Source organism: Cydia amplana, chromosome 6 (genome assembly GCF_948474715.1).
Source record: "Cydia amplana chromosome 6, ilCydAmpl1.1, whole genome shotgun sequence".
NCBI lineage: Eukaryota > Metazoa > Arthropoda > Insecta > Lepidoptera > Tortricidae > Cydia > Cydia amplana.
Genome location: NC_086074.1, coordinates 20,257,717 through 20,276,439, shown reverse-complemented (window position 1 = coordinate 20,276,439; position 18,723 = coordinate 20,257,717). Strand labels below are relative to the sequence as shown.

The window sequence follows — 18,723 nt, the reverse complement described above, 5'->3', positions numbered from 1 at the left end:
AATTTAATTTGACAATTTTTTGGCTACCCCAGGACCAGGGGCCTTATTCGACATGCCAATTTTGACGTCGCATGTTGAAGTTCATTTGAATCTGAACTATCGTGGGTTGTCGAATAGGTAAAGATCATTATCTGTCAGTGAATCTCATGTAAACAAATCATTTCATCGCTAGACTTGATTGTCTATTGGTATGGCCGCCATGTTTGGATTTATGACATTTAAAAGGGGATTCTATGGCATAGAGTAAACTGCATTTCTATTTTCTATAGTTTTTTGATTCCTCTACTCGACGCAAGATGGAGTTAACAGTCAAATTTTGATCTTGGCGTTATAAAAATAAACCGCAAGAACATGACATGCAGTTGCGTTGGTGTAGATCTATCATGAAAACGAATATATGACAATTGTCCAGAATTAAAAAAAACTTGACAATAAACATACAGCAATACATATACCACTAAATGTCAAAAAGAAAACAGATTTATTATAATTACTAGGTAACAAATTATATATAAAGTTTAAATTTTAAACCAATCGTCGTGGTTCTTAGCAATGAACTTCTTGTAACTTGTGTGAAAAATATCATTTGATATTACACCAATTACTTTATGGTGAAGTAAAATATCATGAGTCATGAGGAAGACGGAGTAGCCAGTAGCCACAATAAGCTATATTTTTGTCCTCTGGGTTAGATGGCAGTGAAATAGGGAGAGATAGTGAAGAATGCGGCAAAATAAGCATTTATTGTGTTGTTAGTAGTTAGTAGACTAGTTTTTTTTTCTAAAAATGAAAATTGACGCAACAGCAAGCTCATAGCCCCCTATGAGCCAGTCTATTAGATGCAGGCTTAAGGGCTAATCCCGGGGGAAGCGGAGCGTCGGCGACTAGCTGGTGCATCTGCTTATTAACCTCTTCTCACTTTTACCTCAGGTCCTTTGATTAATAAATTAAGGTAAAATTCGTAAGAACTAGTGCCTGTGTCATATTCTAAATTGGACGCTATGCCTAATTAGTTGTTATAAATTAAATAAAATAATTATTTATTTAATTAAATTTATAACAACGCAACGTGGGGTTATTCATGATGAATTTTAATGGCTTATATAAGACAGCGGTCGTATATTGCCTTAGAAATTTGGATTTTGTCAGTTTGAATTAACAGCAAACTGGAGACATTGAGATTAATTTTAAACTTATTATTTTAGGTGTTCGTAAGAAATAAGGTATTGACAGACATTGACGGAAAATCGCGAAAACCCGGCCAGGTGCGTCGGACCACGCAAAACGGAGGAGGATTCCATACTTACTTCTTCTACCATGTATTCATATGCCAAAATAGCAACAAAAAAGCCGAACAAAAATACCGTTTCTTCGCAGCACTAGATTTCAGTCCTTTTTTTAGAAAAGTAATATGTTTAGGTACATAATATATATATATGTAAGTAATTTTGTTATGTGAAACTTATATGTTGTGTTACGAGACTTACGAGTAGGTAACTTTAAACTTTAACAGCCTAACAGATCCCAATAAGGCCTAGTTTACCCTCTGGGTTGGAAGGTCAGATGGCAGTTGCTTTCGGAAAAACTAGTGCCTACGTCAATCCTTGGGATTAATTGTCAAGAGAACAATAGGTTCTCATGATCCGTGGCAAAATCGAGATAACGCGAGGAAGAATAACTTTGTCACAAGAATATTTGGCCAAATATAAATCCTTATTTTAATACTCTTGTGTATTTGACCTACCTACTCGTATTGAGTCGTATTTTGCCACCTAGTAGCCTCGAATTGGTTGTTATAATATGTGGCTTTCCATAAATTAAGGGTCCTTATGCTTCAATAAGGACGTTTTCATGGGGTCCCGTTGTTTCCCATAAAGTTTTAAGTCATAATGTATTGTTTGTCATATTATCATTACTCATAAAACTGAAACCGTTAACATTTCAAGATTTTAGTTAGGTTATCCTATAGATAGAGGTTAGGTTAGGTTAGATTTGTTTTATGGCAATCCTGAAAAGTGACGCGTTTCTGAACTAAATGAATTATGACTAACGAAAATTCGAGCAAACAATACATTATGGCTTAAAACTATTTGGGAAACAATAGAGACCCCGTTTTCATCTGAAGTTGCAATAGAAATTGAAAAAGCCACATTTTTTCAAGCTTTTACTTAGTTTTATCTGTCCCGTTGGTTGTCTGTCTGTTCCAATGTGGTTCCAATCAAATCATGCAAATTAAATCCCAACAAAAACATAAATGTGAAATGAGAGCCAAGTTCAATATTGAGAATACGTGTCGTTTTTGACTCGCCGACAAAAGAATTGAGATCTATATGGGTGCCAAGTTCTGTGCTGTGTAGAAAATCCTGAAATTATAAAGGATTTGTCTTGGCTAGTTTTTAACAACAAACCAAGTTTTTGAAAAACTAACAGAAAAATATATATTACCTATATGCCTATACGTAAAAACTAGCCAAGACAAATCCTTTATAATTTCAGGATTTTCTACACAGCACAGAACTTGGCACCCATATAGATCTCAATTCTTTTGTCGGCGAGTCAACAACGACACATATTCTCAATATTGAACTTGGCTCTCATTTCACATTTATGTTTTTGTTGGGATATCATTACTTTTTGTACAGAAATTACTATAGTATTCATCATGAAAGCAGTTTGCCTAAGCTGAAAAGGAGACCCTCGCTAACGCGCGGTTAATTGCCAAAAAGTTTCAGTTTCACATTTTTTCTTTTGTATACGCTTTATAGTCTACTTTCATTCCAAATATCAAGTTTCTAAGTAATCTAGAAGTGGGTTAGGTTTTTGGTCTATAAGTTTTTTTTTCCATCGATATATCAATAATTTCCAGTTTTCAGATTTTTCCCTCTATATGCACCTAATATTCTACCTTGATGCCAAATATCAAGTTTCTAAGTCATCTAGAAGTGGGTTAGGTTTTTGGTCTATAAGTATTAATTATTTTTTTTCCATCGAAATATCAATAATTTCCAGTTTTCACATTTTTCCTTCTATATGCACCTAATAGTCTACCTTTTAACAACAAACCAAGTTTTTGAAAAACTAACAGAAAAATATATATTACCTATATGCCTATACGTAAAAACTAGCCAAGACAAATCCTTTATAATTTCAGGATTTTCTACACAGCACAGAACTTGGCACCCATATAGATCTCAATTCTTTTGTCGGCGAGTCAACAACGACACATATTCTCAATATTGAACTTGGCTCTCATTTCACATTTATGTTTTTGTTGGGATATGATTACTTTTTGTACAGAAATTACTATACAGTGTGTGGCCTATAACGCGGGCGCAAAATTAAAACGTAGATTCTACTCCTCAAACTAGACAATGTTTGTTCAGCGACTTTTAAAAATAACTTGTGGTTTGTATTTTAAAACACTTTAAAATTTAATCGAACACGCAATGTATTACGAAATTGATTATGCCTGTACGGTGACAAGACTGACGGGCAATGTCAATTAGGCGGAATTTAAAGTACATTGAAAATATTATTTCGTTTGTTTGAAAAAGGGACAATTTTAAGACTACATAATTTCAAAAAGTTGTTGAACAAAAGTTTTATTGTTTGAGGAGTAGAATCTACGTTTTAATTATTCGCCCGCGTTATAGGCCACACACAGTAGTATTCATCATGAAAGCAGTTTGCCTAAGCTGAAAAGGAGACCCTCGCTAACGCGCGGTTAATTGTCAAAAAGTGTATACGCCTTATAGTCTACTTTCATTCCAAATATCAAGTTTCTAAGTAATCTAGAAGTGGGTTAGGTTTTTGGTCTATAAGTATGTTTTTTTCCATCGATATATCAATAATTTCCAGTTTTCAGATTTTTCCCTCTATATGCACCTAATATTCTACCTTGATGCCAAATATCAAGTTTCTAAGTCATCTAGAAGTGGGTTAGGTTTTTGGTCTATAAGTATTAATTATTTTTTTTCCATCGAAATATCAATAATTTCCAGTTTTCACATTTTTCCTTCTATATGCACCTAATAGTCTACCTTGCCAAATATCAAGTTTCTAAGTAATCTAGAAGTGGGTTAGGTTTTTGGTCTATAAGTATTAATTATTTTTTTTCCATCAAAATATCAATCATTTCCAATTTTCACATTTTTCCTTCTATATACACCTAATAGTCTACCTTGATGCCAAATTTCAAGTTTCTAGGTCACCTGGAAGTGGGTTAGGTTTTTGATCTATATGTCAGTCAGTCACAAAAATGCCGGTTTTTAAACGTTAATTTATCAATAACTGTTTGAGCTATGTTTATGAAATAGTGTATTTTGAACAAGCTAAGGGACTTGAATACATGTGCCAAATTTCATGTGTGTAGGTCACAGATATAGGAATGAAGGAGATCGGGCATGCCCGGCGATTTGTATTGAATACGCCTGTCGCAAGTTCTCGAACACACACAAAGCACCAGTAATTATAAAGACATCGCACGCACACACCTAAAGTACGCACACTTGTAGATGGACGCTCCTATTGCACAATACACGCGCATCATTTCAATGTCTGTGTACATGCGAACGACCAGCGAGTCGTGTCATAACGCACGCACACAACGATAATTACGGGAACTGAGCCGGGACACCGTGATATCGATATTTGATCGACTGTCGGAAAAGACTGTGTGTCGATAACTTCATGAACACTATTCAAATATAAATATTCGGAATCATTGTTCTTAATTGCCTATTTATGGAATAAATTTCCTTGTTAAAACAAGACATTTGATTTAAGTAGATATTAGTAGTTTATCAAAAAATAAGGAATGTACAGTTACATAAACTTTACGTAACTGTAAATTATTATGCTTAAATTGCTTAATAATGTACAGTTGCATATATTACTTTATCTACACACATATTAAAAAAGCGGCCAAGTGCGAGTCGGACTCGCCCATGAAGGGTTCCGTATTTAGGCGATTTATGACATATTAAAAAAAAACTACTTGCTAGATCTCGTTCAAACCAATTTTCGGTGGAAGTTTACATGGCAATGTACATCATATATTTTTTTTAGTTTTATCATTCCCTTATTTTAGAAGTTACAGGGGGGGGGGGGACACACATTTTACCACTTTGGAAGTGTCTCTCGCGCAAACTATTCAGTTTAGAAAAAAATGATATTAGAAACCTCAATATCATTTTTGAAGACCTAATCATAGATACTCCACACGTATGGGTTTGATAAAAAAAAAATTTTTTTGAGTTTCAGTTCGAAGTATGGGGAACCCCAAAAATTTATTGTTTTTTTTTCTATTTTTGTGTGAAAATCTTAATGCGGTTCACAGAATACATTTACTTACCAAGTTTCAACAGTATAGTTCTTATAGTTTCGGAGAAAAGTGGCTGTGACATACGGACGGACAGACAGACGGACAGACAGACAGACATGACGAATCTATAAGGGTTCCGTTTTTTGCCATTTGGATACGGAACCCTAAAAATGTCATATGACGTGTTCAGAAAAAAGCCATTCGAAATTAGATTGCAATAATAACATCGAATTTTTGATTATTAATTTATTATAGAGCAATAAAAAACAATAATTTTCTTATCTGTGCAAATGCACGCGGGTATATTACGTTTAATATTTATAGTCAATTACTGCCCAGTAAAATGAACCCGAGACCTCGTGCACAGTAGGCAGACACTGTAGCAATCTGTAGCATCACTCAAGGAGAGGCTTAAAAAATTGTGGCTTTCCGATACATAAGTAATTCGGTTTTCCTCGATTAGTACTTCTTTAATTTCCTTTACTTTTCTGGTTCGAGCTCATATCTATTTATTTATGATATATATTGAGTATTTATTTATTTTATTTAGGTTATAATTATATATACTTATACGCTTTATTTTATTTATTTAAGTATTTCTATTTATGTTTATATATATTATTTGTAGCAATGTGTATTCAAAACTTGCATTTCATTAATTTTAGTGATTGTACACTATTGTTTTTGTTTGTCATTCATCGTTACTTTTGTTTATTCGTTTCCTCAAAGGTTAACTGGAAGAGATCCCATACAGGGATAAGTTCGCCTTTGTTGTATTTAATTTACTCTGTAACTATGTTTCTCGTTTTTATTTCCATGTGCAATAAAGTATATACATACATACATACATACCATTAGGTAACCAATTACACAAAATTTATACTAAATAATATTATAATAATATATTATATTAAAGACAGTAACTTAACCATCTTTAAATTTTTAAATTATTTTTAGCGTCAACTAACCCTGGGTTGGTTTTATCGATACGTGTTATAGGTGCCGCACAGCGCTATCCAAGCGGAGCACATCGCTGCTGCACTATGAGAAAATTTCTCATTGAGAGAATCGTTTTGTACCCAGTTCATTGCAGCGTAAACACTGTACTTTGCAATCATGTTACTTGTACAGCAGCAATGTATAATGAAACATATTAAATGACAAGCAAGTGTAAGCTTACATGGATACAAGTCGTAATATTACGTTGAATTCGTGGTTTTATTTGAAATAAGTAGTGAAACCTGCGAAAAGTGATCCCATTGGTCTGGAAATTAATCAAATCACTGCGATGTTTACAAGTAATTATTGCACAACTCGGCATTTTGGTAAAAAACAGAAGTTTTTCGGTGAACAGCGCGCGTGCATACTCGGTAACAACGGTCGGCGAACTGGCGGCGTTGTATGCTCAATGAGCTAACAACTGCGACACGGCTGCCGGCGGCTTGTCCGCTCTCTAGTATTATATGCTCTGAGGTGTAGGTTAAGTAGGTTTCAAGTTGTGAAGGGGTCAAAAGTAGCTCGAAATGGTTCGTGTAATATTACACACGGTTGCTGCGTCGCCAGTTCCTTTTTCTTTGAACTTGGCTGGACACGCTACCGCGTGTCTAGATTTGACCCACTTCTCGGGTGTTCAATGAAGCTGAAAATTTACATAAGTACATAATATGTAATATGGGTGACAATACAATATTTTTATGGTTACCATCGAGTTGATCTGATGGTGATGATACAGACAGTGGTCTTTTAAGTCTTTTTAACTTTGTGATAAAACAACGCAACTTAATTATATTTGAAAATATTTAAAGAAAAATACAGTCAGAAATTAGAAATATTGTTATCTAACCTCTCTATCACTCTTGCATATTCGAGCGATAAAGAGGCAAATAGCTGAGTTTCGATTTTCGCACTTCCCGATAGGCCCCTTTGTAAACAAACCGCCTTGAAGTGTCTATGTCAAATTATTAATTGTCTGTGAAAACTTGTTAAAAAAAGTTTAAAGCAAAGGCGTAGGCAAAGAGTAGTATAATATGTATATAGCTGGTCAACCAAATCTTGTCAATAAAAAAAGGCACGAAATTCAAATCTTCCATGGGACGATATCCCTTCGCGCCTACATTTTTCAAAATTGCCGACTTTTTCTACTGTCAAGATCTGGTTGACCAAGTATACCTATATAGCGCTGGCGGTACACCGAGAAATTCAGTAAAATGCTGCAAATGATGTTAAAGGTATGAAAATCGGTACGATTGATCTTTAGAACATTTGAAACAATTTGACCCGAAGCACCAACAAATAAAAAAAAAACGAGAGGAGTTATGACGTCATCTTTTTTTGTAAGGAATAAAAAAATATTGTTTAAAAACCTATCGTGTTTGGTATTAAACGAAAGGGCTTTCTGAGCCAATTCCAAACATATATCACATCATTACATTTCAGTATTTTTTTTTAATTATAATATAAATAATTTTCAAAACATACCAATTAAGTTTGGGATTCTCCAGATACAATACGGTAAATTTTTTTTTGTAAAATATACCTCTAATCTTATACCTAATATCCTCATATCTAACCCTAATTAAGCAATTTTGAAATTATATACATTTAGGTTTTTTTTCATTTTTCAATTTTACATAGTGTGATCTATGAATCTCTCAATTAAATATTTAAAAAGAAAGCATAAAATTAATATATAACGGTTTTTTTTTCAGAAAGTTGCTTATATCTCGGAATCTATAAGTCGTAGTAAAAATTGTCTATGTAATAATTAAGAAAGAATTAACCGAAAAAACTCACCTTTAACGTCCCCCCTTTCCCGAGTTCTCCACCCCCCACTCATCAGAACTTTTTCTTACTTAAAGCTTAGATATTACCAAAGGAACATGTAATAGTATTTTATGCAACTGTTGTTTAAGAGAGGTCAAAAAAGGCGAGTGGCGTGAGTAACAATAACAACAAACAACAACCGAAAATTGTTAATAAAGACGCCACTAGTATTTATTGACTCGGTTAAACAACGTTGCATACAATACTTTTTCTACGACCAAGCACTTACTTTGAAATGCAATGAAATAATAATAAAAATGGATGATGATGATTGTTTCATGTCCTAATGTGATAGGTTGTTCAGTGCGTGGGTTTCTTAAGGGGAACGAAAATTTTATTATTTTTGCGCTACGACGCACGGTTTAGGAGATACAGCCCTATAAATATTTTTCTTCCTCTTTTTCTTTTTTTTTCTTTTTTTGTGTTTTTTAAATCTTACTTAGGGGTTTCTTAAAGGGGAACGAAAATTTGATTATTTTTGCGCTACGACGCACGGTTTAGGAGATACAGCATTATAAAGTTTTTTTTGTTTTTTTTAATCTCTTTTTTGTGTTTTTTTTTAAATATTAATTAGGGTTTCTTACAGAGGAATGAAAATTTTAATATTTTTGCGCTACGACGCACGGTTTAGGAGATACAACCCTATAAAAAAAAATCTTTATTTTTTTTTGTTTTTCGTGTTTTCTAAATATTACTTAGGAGTTTCAAAGGGGAACGAAAATTTGATTATTTTTGTGCTACGACGCACGGTTTAGGAGATACAGCCCTATAAAGATGAAAATAATCGTACCATTAACCAAAACATGTCTATGGTTTACTCATCTGTCAGAAATGACAATTAAAATTAGGTTGGAAACAATGTATTCCATACAATATTTTTTAAACGAAGTAAAATTGAAAAATTAAAAAAAAACCTAAATGTAAATAATTTCAAAATTGCTTTATTAGGGTTAGATATGAGGATATTAGGGATAATTTGAGGTATATTTTACAAAAAAAAAATTATGGTATTGTATCTGGAGAAGCCCAAACTTGGTATGTTTTGAAAACTATTTTTATTATAATTTAAACAAAATGACTGAAATGTAACTATGTGATATATTTTTAGCATTGGCTCAGAAAGCCCTTTCGTTTAATACCATACACGATAGGTTTCTAAACATTTTTTTTTAATTTCATACAAAAAAACATGACGTCATAACTCCTCTCGTTTTTTTTTTATTTGTTGGCGCTTCGGGTCAAATTGTTTCAAATGTCCTAAAGATCAATCGTACCGATTTTCAGACCTTTAACACCATTTGCAGCATTTTACTGATTTTCGCGGTGTACCGTCAGCGCTAGAAGTGGGCAGCAAAGAGTAGTATAATATATAGGACAGTCGGTCAACGTTTGTTCCTAATAAATATAACATTGATGAATCAAGGCGGTTTGTTTAAAGAGGGCCTGCCGCGAAACCAATTTCGTTATCTGCCACCATTAAATTTCGCTCGTATATGCAAGAGTGATAAAGAGGCAGATAACGAAATTTCCCCCACCCCCCTTTGGATGGTTCTTGTTTGAGTTATAATGTCACTGTATTGAGGACTCAACCTTTCCATTTTTAAAGTGTTTTTATATCGACATGACACTGGCTACTGTAGTAAATGACAAAAAAGAAAAAAAAACGCTGTCATAGTAACGAAAATAATAAACACGTCAATCGAAATAAACAACGTAATATCCAAGAAAAATTTGCAAAATAGTATATGATAAATATGTAAAACATCATTAATTATCGAATTAAGATTACATACAACTTTGTGTAAAAAAAATTGAGGCAATTATACAGCCCGATTATACGGGTTACATTTTGAAAAAGATGATTATCTTGGAAAGAAGAGTAAATATACATAGGTGAACATAATGGTGAACAAAGGTATAGTAAAATAGGTAGGGACATAATTCAGGGTTTGCTTGTCTGGTCCACGCATGCTGTACCTATCACGACCACGGCACGGCCGTCTCCTGCTAACTTTTCGCTATAATAGTAAAATCATAGGTCTAATACCTATGATTTTAATATTATAGCGAACAATATTTCATGTTCATGATCTCGAATTTAAGACTTTAGCTTAGATTTATGGCGTGCGGCCTAGCGCGCGTTGCCTCTATGAGGAGCTGTCAAAGCGCTTTATATCTGTATGCTTTTGATGATGCGGATCAGCATTCTTATCCAGCGGGGCAAGCGGCCAGCCTGCAGAAGGGCACCCTACCGCACTTGGTAGGTCACTACACTCACTACCAGGATTTAGGGCTAATAATTTATTTATAAGTTTTTAATACCTAAGAGTTTTTAAGAGCAATTCTTGTATATTTATTTATTTATTTCTATGTATAATATATTTCGGGGATCTCGGGAACGGCTCTAAACGGATTTAGATGAAATTTGCTATATAGAGGTTTACGGGGGCGCAAAATCGATCTAGCTAGTTTTTATCTCTGGGAAAACGCGCATTTTTGGGTTATTATATGTTTCCAGAGCAAAACTCGGTCTCCCAGACATTAAGTTTTTAATTTAAGTGTTTTTATCATGTTTCATATTTAAACTTACAGATGTGAATCACCAGCAGAGTTTTTGGAGAGGTGTGGTTTTCTTATTTCCTGTTACCAACCTGAAACACCATACCTACCTAAATATCAGAAAATAATAAAGTGAAGAAAATTAAATAAAGTTGAATGCTTAAAAACTTTAATGTTTTATTAAAAGTAAACGAAAAAAAATGTGTAAACTGAAATAGATCAATTTTTTTTATTTGTAGTTGAATAACATATATGTATTTAATCTCCTTTAATTAAAAATCATCTCTGAGTAGATACATATTAAACAATAGGTACTTTTAGGTCTTGGTAGTAATGTTAGGTCTTATGACCTACTGTATTTGACTATATTACTTACCAAGACCGGAGCCTGACCTGTCAGTCGCCAACTATTTTGATGCTCTTTGTAGGTAGCATCAAAATAGTTGGTGACTGACAAAGTTACCAAGTTACTAAGGTAGTAGGTACCTATATAGTAGGTAGCAGTAGCGCAATATTTAGTCAAAATATTTTGACTAATTTAGATTATTTTTATGCCAAAAAAGTAATACAAGCTATTCATGTTCCACTTAGTAATAAAATACGGACTTTTCTGAATATGTGGTTTACGAAATGTGTTAAGGTACAACTTGTGGTTTATTAACGTGGTTTAGAAATAGGCAGCTTGAGTTGAGAGAGGTGATGAGTAAATTGTTTCATTTTTTTACAATTTTGAGCGTTTATAGGAGAATGTGTGGAGCAAGCATTATTTGACGTGTAGGTGTGGGTTCAACAAAAAGATCGCTTGTCAATAAGGCATTCTTGCTGTTAAAATTCAATTATTAATAGCCTTTATCGACCATCAGCAATGTAGTCCCTTTTTGATTGATGGAAATTGTCACGTAAGTTCCACTACTCGCCGCCGCATCACCTACAGCGCATTCGTTAGTCTATCGCTCACAAGATGTCATTAATTCATGTAAACTTACGTACTGAAAAAAAAAAGTTTTACTCTTTGCTATAAATTACCCTTTCGCACGTCAAAAACTCCAAGATGGAGCCGAAGGTCATAGAGAAAAAAGTCTACATTTGGAATCATTACTTGTCAAAATTTGACATTAGCAATCCACAGTTAGGTGACAACCAAACCAAACCATTATAAACCTTAAAGTAATAATAAAACAAAGTTGTTTTTTGTTAAATTATTGTTTGTACCAAATGAACTTCAGCACTTGATGAACTTCAAATGAACTTCAACAGTTGAATTTCAAATGACGCGAAATTTGACAGTTGCACATGTCGAATAGGGGCCGAATACTGTATAGTAGGTAATATATGTTCATTCGTTCTAATAAAAAGTCTAAATCAATATGTCAATTGCCTTATCACAGCCAATTCGGCTCCCAAATCGTTTATTCTCACGACTCTTCGACTTCATAAAATGGTAGTTAAATTTGATATCCACATCAAAGAACTGAAGATTTAGCGAGGACTGTAAACAGGCCGAGGAGAGTAAATACTTTAAAGGTTCTCGCTTTCAGAGCCCGGACAAAGGGGAGTGCTTAATTAGAGGGCCTTTGCACCTTAAATTAACAGGGACGGATAATGCCTAGTGATGTGCGGGTACTGCCGTTAATTAGGTAGGTACCATTTAATAAATGAGACCAAAAAATTTTTCAGTGTTAATGTTTTAAAAGTTGCGGTTATGTTTTGAGTTGTAGGCTTGATTTTAAAATGATTACCTACTGTAAATTATTAACTGAAATAGTTGTCATATTTATACTTAAGAAAACTACTACAAATCATACTAGGTACATGTTATAGGTAGATACGTTTAGTATAAATACTTACATTCGGGAAGTTCAAGCAAGTAACTGTAAACTACAAATGACTTTATAAATAAATAGCATTAGCGCCGTGAGATTGAACGATGACTCAAGACTGTCGAGAAAACTCTAGGTATACTTAACAAAGACAATTGGATAACATAGACAACCAATTTCCATAGAAACTGTGTATATCCTTAGTTAGCCCCATTTAGTGAGGTTGTTATGGCTTGTTGTTTGTGCACCTCAAAGCTGCAGAGAGTTTTTTTATAAACAAGCGCTAGAGCGCAAAGCGTATATTTGGATTTGGTCTCACTTCAAGAGGCCAATAACCTGAAATACCTACTCGGAATAAAAAAAATATCAACCACTATGGATATTGGTAGTCCTTACTACGTACGTGTCTCTTACTTGAGATAAGTAATCAACGACACCTCACCTCACATTGTTTCACATAATTATCGTTTACACGTTTAAACAAGGAATTACTAATTAAGGTATAACCCTAGATCAAATGAAGATTCAATCTATCTAAGAGGGGTCTTGTAATATTAACCTACTGTATGATTTTTTTATAAATTAGAAATATAATATGTAATAGCAACTTTTGATTTTTGTCTATTTGTTCTGATATTTGTTTAGTAGGTGTGGGACATATTGCTTATTTGAAAGTTGGCAGCAACCAAATACAATTAAAATATCGTCCCATGAAAGTTTTTATCTCACCACGTACCGTAAAACGGGGTGAGTAGGTTTCGCGGGGAGAGGTGGGTTATGAATGGGGAGAGAAGGTTTGAGAGGGGGGTAAGAAGGGATTTTAAGGCTACTGCTACAAAAATAATGTATTCCAATTTAAAATGGAGCTATAGTAATACGCATAATAAAAAAAAATCGATCCAACAATCTTCCAAAATCACCTTTGTATGAAAACCCCTCTCACCCCAAATACGAGGCACTACGGGGTGAGGTGGGTTTTCCTCTTTATCGTCAAAGTTATGAAATAATATGGAACTACCCAAAATAAAATAAAAACTAAAATACAAATGTCCGGAACACTTATTATATACACCATTCAGTTTTCATATGTAAAAATAAAATGTTATCGAGGTTTGAATTTCAGTTTTGACCCTACTCACCCCATTTTACGGTACATTGGTACTTAGTGTCACTTGTACCTATAGGTACCCCCACCACCAACTTCGCACATAGCCAATATTAAGTTTTTTCTGTATTAGGAATTCGGTCGATTGTTTTTATTTACTTTGAACCTTTCGCTATTGAAATTAGCTTATACATGTGTACATATTAACGCCGACTACTTATACTTGCGTAGCTGATAGTAGAGCTGAGCAAGCATGGTGGGAAACGTGACTGAATGCGGGAAACCAGTTTCATTGATAACACCGGTTTGATAAATGGCGTGACATAGGTAAACGGAGAGTAACTATATAATAGAGAAAGGAGTAGAGTAATCCTTTCTCATATAGAAGTTTATCGTTTTTGGCATAAATTAAACAAATAGATTCTATTGGAAAATTAATACATTATGCTTAACACATTTACTGCCAATGTTTTCGTAGCGCTACGCTCGTAGCCGATCCCAGCGTTTTCCCGCTTTGTAGAGGAATGCGGCTACGAACAGAGAACCCGCCGAGCGGGTTCCCAGCACTCAGTGCGTTAAATAATAGCGCAGTTTCCCCAGATTGCAAAACCATACCTTGATATTATACAAAATAACACTACTTGAATGGAAACAGTATGACTCACTTTTCTTAGAGCATATATAAAATAAACCTATTTACTTATTTGAAAGTTTACTACTTACTTATTTACTTTGGAACATAATTTGTCTAGGAACATGAGAACAGTCCAGCCAGCGTATTATGGATAGCTTTATCCATCTTTATCCACGTGATAAAATAACTGTCACTGTTTAACACCGTGGGAAAGAAAGTGACGGACACCGTTTTATCACGCTGTCACGTAGACAAGAACGACCATCATATCCGTACAGTTCAGTTTGGTGGAGCGGTGCCGCATGTCACATGTTTAGTTATTCGGCTACGCGATCGATAGCCATAGCCACGCCTGTGTTGCCTCTGTGTATGTTCCCGGCGGGCCCTTGCTATAATAAGGGACCCATGGTCCTAATACTACTAATACAAATTTAATGACCTCAAATTAACCAGAATTGCTTTTGTTTTGGTTCGAAACAAATTTTCTTTTTTTTTTTTCAATACCGTTGATTCAAAATTGACTGCTATTTTTTCATAATGGGCCGCTAGAGGATAGAGAGAGAGAGAGAGAGAGAGTTTATCTGTGAAGCCAGTTTGCTAAAAATTATCTTAAAACTATAGCCCGCATAGAAGTTTCATATTAGCACTAAAACCAACTTATTTAAGTTTGCGGTTATATCAAAAATACAATCAGTATTAATGTACATTATATCAATTATATTTAATAATAAGATTAGACTAAAAACCAGAACTTACGTACCTACGTTTGCAATTAATACAATAAAAAAAGTTACAAATACCCGTGCAATTCTGTAAGAAACGTTGTTATAACAAAGGTATCTTTTTTGGGTCGAGTGAGTCCGTCAGAGTGTTTACTCTTTGTTGTATAACTTGTGTTGTATTAACCCCGCCTTACCCTTCTGTCACAGTAGATTTATATAAAGTAGTCCATCCTAAAACATAGGATTAATACGCAGCCAAGCGCAAAAAACAAGTGAAGGTACGGGCACAGCCGGATTAGCCTGAATACTTTAATACCGGTCAAGTTTGTGTTTTGTAAAAGGTTTTTAATCTGTAAATGCTATTTGTCCCTCTTTCTAACAAATAAGTTCGCTATCTTTTATAAAATACGATCCAAGTTGGGGTGTTTTAACGATGTGCTGGAAACTTGTAGAAGTATTGGAGTGTTTCAAGTCTGTTCGAGAGACCTGGATTTTTCCTTGGCTACTTTCCCGATTGTTTACTTTCTACTTTAATACCTAGTCTCATAAATTTTTATACATATAGTTTCATTTTGACGCTGGGAGAGCCATTACAACTCCAAATATTGCTATTAGTATTTTCTCCGGCCTTGGGGATCTTTTACATCTCCAAGTCCTACGCGCACAAAAGCAAAGCCTAATCTTCATTCCACATCCCTATTGGAATTCTGGAATAAGTTATAAGTATACAGTAGCCCATCAAGGAACCGCCGTAATAGTAGGAAGCGGTGCCGGTAATGGCCGAAACGTGTCAGCGGGCTCTATTCGCTATCTCCATCTCGGAACACAACGCGACGGAGTGCCGTTCAGATTTTTAAGTCTCCTAGTTTTTCTATTTGTCTTTTACGAGTAGAATTTATTTATTAGTCCAATTGGTACATATTGGTATATAACAATAGGTATATTATTAGAAAAAAATATGTATCTAAATTATATAACTTAAAATAAACTTTAAAAACCGGCCAAGTGCGAGTCGGACTTGCGCACGACCGTGCCATTATCTATTGTTTTTAGTATTTGTTGTTATAGCGGCAATAGAAGAAAATTTCAACTGTCTAGCTATCACGGTTCATGAGTTACAGCCTGGTGACAGACAGACAGTGGAGTCTTAGTAATATGGTGGTTTAAAATGAACTTATAGTAGGTATATTAAAATGCTCTCTAGGTTGACTTCATGAGTTATGCCCAGAATGCTGGCAGTATTATCTCGTTGGAAGGCCATTAGATACTGATTTTATTTATTTTCTATTTTACACATTTCATATATCTCAATAAATATAGTGGTAGACTGGTGGAGCGCGTACGCTATCTATTTAAACTACCGCAAATATGTAGTTTTAGTAAGTTAGTTTTAGCTTTAGTTGCTAGGTAGGTATATGGGGGAACTGAAAATTAGCGATGTGACAGGAAGTCTGTTCACTTATTGTTTAACATTATTTTAGCCGATATAAATGTACAGTTAAGAGCCAACAGGAGTGGTCATTTCTCCATACAAACGTACTAGACTGTTTCCTCCGTAGGTTTTGAAGCTAGAGCAATGATTTTTTTAACACAGATTAATATTGTCAATATCTGTGTCGGACCGTTTTGCTTTTTTTCGATATTTTTGTTTTTTAAGGCGCTAGAGCCCTTCAAAAATGGCCAAAATGGCCTAATTGACTATGCCGCAATGCGAGGCGTGGTATTCAAAACTGATATCAATTAGCCAAAAAAGCAAAACGGTCCGACACAGATAATTTCATAATCATTTATATTTCCAAATTTGGTTACTATTGGTTAAGTTTTGGAGGAGGAAACAGTCGAGTACGAAACCTCGATTTTTGAGATTTTTACGCAAGATTTTTCGGCTTGTCCTTATCACACTAGTTTTAGGAGCCGCTTCCGTTAGCGAGACGGGTATATTTACCTAAAATATTTAAATCTCAGCTCCTGTTTCGTCTTAAGTCAGAAATTCCTCCGTTACCTTTGAACACCATGTTCAACAATATTCTAAGAAAACGAAATAAGGTCACTGGAACTTTGCCCTAGTCCTAATATACCCAGGGGAATAGCAACTTTATAGCCAAGAGTTTAAGAGTTATAGTCGATTAAAGGCGGTTATCTCACTGGATGCGATTCGCATGTCGCTCCGATGTGCGAGCGGGATGTCGCTATAATAAGCACATAGCGTTATCCCGCTCATACATCGGGGCATCGCATCCAGTGTGACAACCGCCAAAGGCAGTATAGTTGGCAGTCACGTATGCTGTGCCCCCTAGAGAGGAGGTGCCTTAATAATGTAGGTACCTATTCGTGAGTTTATGTTGTCTTATAGGGGTCCTTTGGAATGTAATGTAGAGGTTAGTGTAATAGATTCTATTTATTAGGGTTCTAACTGAAAATTATCAAAGTGGCGTATATATAGTAACGGTACCAATTATGAGACATTTAAGAGAAAAAAATAGAGTACCTATTATTGATATTTCACTGATAAGAATCTGTCGGAAAGAGAAGAGTCGTGGAATGTATTGGGCCTCATACATTCCACGACTCTTCTTTTTCCGCACAGACTCTACCTGTGAAATTTCTACCGCTTTGCGGGTTAAATTAAAAGTATAGGTACCTTATTGTAGGGATACCAATATTTTTTTTCAGTAAGAACATGATACTTATTGTTGCAGAATGGAGTTTTAGTCTGTATAGCAACATTTAAAAAGTTGTCCTGTCAACTGTCTTCTTGGAAAAATATATCTTTCGTTTAGTACGCACGTTTTGGGTTTTAATTCATTTATTTACTTATTTGGACCCCATGGCCCACGACTTGACCTTTAACATGGTCCTTTTGAGTCGCGAACCGTAAGTAAATAAAATTAAATGCGTAGAAGCGGATTCTAAGAAGCACGAAAAAATTTTCTATCGTCTCGTCGGGCATTGCCGATTTTGAAGGTGCCGCCATTGTGCGGAGCCATCGCAGCGTTCAACGAGCCGGCAGCAAGCGTTCTATAAACGCAACACCACCCACTGCGCAGCGCAGCTATCCTGCGCGCGTGGAACGGAATAAACAAGTAACGTTTTGTTTCAAATCTGTTTGACATTTGTTCTTTTCCAGATATTTTAGTGATTGTGGTGAAAATATATTTTAATTTGGTTTTTCGTGTGCGTGTACGAAAAGTTTCTGTTTTTCATATGCACAAAATTGTGTTTATTTTAAAATGGAAAACGAAGAAGAACGACGTCTATTAGTTACGCGCCGAGGCACGAAGAAAGCTACTTTAACAAGATTAAAGAACAAGATGGAAGCATCTTATATTAATGATAAAGAGATGTTAAAACTGATGATTGAGAGGGCCCAGACGGCGTTCAATGATTATGAAGATCTCTGCGTGCAGATAGGAGATGAGGAAGATCCCATTCCTATTGAAACCACATACTATGAATGTGTTGCAGCGATCCGTCAACGAATTGCAGATTTATCTGAACCTGGACCCACCCCTGCCGTTTTGCCGGCAGCGACGCCTCAAGTTTCGTCAAAAATAAAGTTACCAAATATACAGATACCATCGTTCAATGGTAAATATACTGATTATAGACCTTTTATCGAAATGTTTACTGCGCTTGTGCACAATAATGAAGGGTTTGATAATATACAAAAGTTTTTCTACCTGAGAAGCTTCTTAAAAGCTGAAGCATTTGATTTAGTCAAAAACTTACCTGTCATT

At 34.9% G+C, this 18,723-nt stretch overlaps 1 protein-coding gene across 1 annotated transcript in view; it reads right to left on the bottom strand.

The window, feature by feature from the left end:
• LOC134649063 (mucin-2) overlaps positions 1-18,723 on the bottom strand; it is a 96,357-nt gene that overhangs the window by 16,046 nt on the left and 61,588 nt on the right. The window lies entirely within an intron of this gene.